Genomic DNA, 3826 nt, shown 5'->3' on the forward strand with positions numbered 1-3826 from the left:
CGCGGGAGGGGGGGGAGGCATGCAGTTAGCAAGTCCAGAACAGCAGTCAGCGTGAAAATGTCGATAGAAGATAAGAGAGGCAACATGGCGGCGGGGTTTAATAGGTAGAAGACTATCCGCAAGAGGAGGAGAGCTGATGAGACTACCATAGGCCCGTACCAAGAGTCATGAAGGTCGAGCCGCGTACCTTCCCTTCGACAATGAAGGCACGGCCTCAGACCGTGCCTTCAATCCTTACCACAAGTCGCTCGGGAAGGTAAATTCACATACACACAATGCAGCCTACTTTTCACCTACCAGATATAATGCACGCACACATACCAACACAGTGCTATTCATGGAGATATAATACCTCCATGGTGCTATTACAGCCATAATATTGTCAGTTTTTTTTTTTTCGTATGTCCACTCATGAACGTAGATGTGGCACCTGCGCTTTGTGAGTTTGATTGCGTAAAGATCATTTGAATGTTTGTATCCAAAAAATCCTCAAACCATCGTATATGAACCGCAAACAGAAGATTTGCATCGGTAATATACCATACACGGACACGAAGAAACAACTTGTATATCAGTTTAGTTTGGTCATACTCGAATGATCTATTGCTGATACTCTTATTTCATCTCATTAAGGGAGATAAAGTGACATACAACTCTACAAGTGTCTATACATGAGGAATTTTGATGTTGCATGTATAAATAACGTGGGTAGCCTAATATATTCGCAATAGCCTAGCATCGCATTAAGTTATTATTTCATGTTTATTTTCTATTAATCGTTATTTGCATGCAGTAAATTAAGATGCTCTTTGAATGCACTTGCAGAGCCAGATGTCTTAACTGAAATGAGAAAGAATTTGAAAATCCATAGATCGTTGGAGAATGTGAGCCACGAAGGTTCCCGGGGCTGGTACCTTTGTGCATGGAGGTATTATAACAGGAGGCGCCCTCCCGCGCCGTCCCCATACAGGCGAGTGAAGCCAGTGGGTGGAGCTTACAGAGTATGTGGGCGGAGCTTACAATCGGCAGATAGACCCAAAACATTGCGATCTCCTGGGCGGAACTAAGGGAATTTACCACTTGTTTTTGCATCTAGACGAAAAATTAAAAAAAGAATTGATGGCTTGAGTTATGAAAAGTACATAAAATTTTCCTATATATTTAATGTAGATCTATTATCAACGACATTTAAGGTCAAGGCAGTCCCGTGGCTTAAAAAAAAACAATGAAAGGGCCCCGGCATTCCATGACAGTGTTGCAGTGTGTGTCCCCTTCTGGCACACAGCGTGCAGACACAGGAGTTAATAACCTCCCAGTAGTACCTATAGCCTAGCCTAAGACGCATTGCTACCACATCCTGAGGTGCACTGTGTCGCCCATAGGGGTAAACAGTGGTGGGAGACACTTGCATAATGGAGGCTGCTGGTGCTACCATTGTCACAGCAGTGTCTTGAGTTGGGTAGCAATGTTATTATGGAAATAATCCCTAATTATATTCTTAACATAGCTAAGCGTATAGTCAGTGTCAGGGTCCACTGTGTCATCCTGAAGGGCACGTCGAGCAAGGCAGTCTGCCTTTTCATTGTGCTGGATGGAAGGGCACCCAGGTGAAGTGGACCGTGGCACCTGCGGCCTCAAGGGCACGGAGGGCAGTCAGGCACTTAGTCACAAGATCACAGTCTGTAGGGGAGGAGGACACAGGTTCATGTAATGCAGCCTGGCTATCAACAAACAAGTATACATCTTTGCGGAAAGCTGCTACAGTGTGGCGAGCCTCAAGTATGGCATACAGCTCAGCCCGGGTCGAGGACAGGTACCCTGGCAGCCGCCTGGTAATCTCAATGTCAGTGTACAACAGAACTGCAGATTTCTATCATATGTAGCCCTATCTGATTATACAGTTCTCAACTCACCTGTGAAATGATGTAGAACCACTACGTTCCCTTTTCGTGCAGCCATATGAACATATGAACATAAGAACGTAGGAGTCTGCAAGAGGTCGGTAGGCCTGTACAAGGCAGCTCCTTTGAATCTAAGCTCCCGTGTATTTATCCCCACCTAATATCGCTGTCCATGAATTTATCTAATCTATTTATTAATGTGACAACTGTATTGGCAATCAGCACGTGACTGCAAACCTGTTCCACTCATCCACCAACCACTCTGTTAGTAAACCAGTTTTTGTCTATGTCCCTGTTGAATCTGAATTTATCCAGTTTAAACCCATTACTTCGTGTCCTACCCGGTTCTCTTACCAACAAAACCTTATAATTATCCCCCTTATTAAAGCCCTTCATCCATTTATAAACCTCGATCATGTCTCCACGCACCCTTCGCCTTTCTAGAGAATGCAAGTTTAACTGTTTGAGTCTTTCCTCGTATGGCAAGTTTCTCAACCCCTGAATCATCTTCGTTATCCTCCTCTGCACCGATTCTAACATTTTGATATCCAGGTGACCAGAACTAAACCACAAAGTCAAGATGAGGTCTAACTAATACTAAATATAGTTTGAGGAAGACTTCGGCGCTTCTATTGTTCCTTCTATTGGCTCCTTCAAATAAATCCCAGTACCCTATTTGCTCGATTTCTAGCATGAATGCATTGTGCCCTTGGACGGAGATCAGGAGCTCACTCAGACCCCTAAATCCCTCTCGCACCCAGACCTGCTTATGAAAGTGTCATTAAGCAATAGTTATGTGAGGGGTTGTTCCTACCTACACTCAGAAAAGGCAGGGATTGTATGCACTTTCAATGCGTCTACTGGATCAGCTGATATATGTTTTGAGTCTAAGGGGGGTGGGGAGACAGCGGACCAATAGCGCGTTGGCTTCGCGTTCGTGACGTCATGGCGGCTCCTCCCATAATACCTCCATGCCTTTGTGCTTTGAAGGCGCGTGTTGTTGTAAACAAGACAAACATATTCCCTGCAACTATAATATATGACAAACGTTCCTGTTTGACTAACCTCGATTTCTTCAACTACATCTTTAATGTGTACGATGAAAGTCAATCAGTAGACATTGTATATTTGGATTTTCGGAAAGCATTTGACAAAGTCCTTCACAACCGCCTCCTTAGTAAATTGCAAGCTCACGGTATAACTGGTAATATTCATAAGTGGTTCAAAGCCTGGTTTACCGACCGTAAACAGTTGTTATGAATGGTATATCATCTGACTGGCAAGATGTCAAAAGCGGTGTTCCACAGGGGTCGGTGTTGGGACCTGCTGTTTTTAGTGTACGTAAATGACAATATCGAAATTTGCAGGCGGCACTAAAATAGCCGGCAGAGTCACTACGATAATGGATAAAGAACACTTCCAAGCTGATCTTGAACGTTTTAGTTGGGCACTAACATGGTAAATGAATTTCAGTATTGAAAAGTGCAAGGTTATGCATATCGGAATCAACAACGATCGTGTTCATTATCAAATTAACGGAGTGTAACTCTCTGAAGCCAACAAAGAAAAAGATCTTGAAGTAATAATTTCGGACGATCTTAAACGGAGTCAACATTGCACAGTAGTAATAACTGTCAACAAATTGATTGGATTTATTGGTTGTACATTTGAACACAAATCAAAAATAATATTGATACTGTAATATTGATAAACAGTGTCACCAATGTATGAATGGTCTGTCGTTAGTTCGCCCACATCTTGAGTATTGCGTTCAGTTTTGGTCTCCCTATTACAGAAAGGATATGGATAAACTCGAGAGGGTGCAGCGTCGAACCACGAATATCATCCCTAGACTGCGAAACAAACCGTACGAAGACAGACTTAAAAGAACTTACCTTATTCAGCTTATCACAGCGCAGGCTAAG

The sequence above is a fragment of the Eriocheir sinensis genome, unplaced genomic scaffold, assembly GCF_024679095.1.
Source record: "Eriocheir sinensis breed Jianghai 21 unplaced genomic scaffold, ASM2467909v1 Scaffold1204, whole genome shotgun sequence".
Taxonomy (NCBI): Eukaryota; Metazoa; Arthropoda; class Malacostraca; order Decapoda; family Varunidae; genus Eriocheir; species Eriocheir sinensis.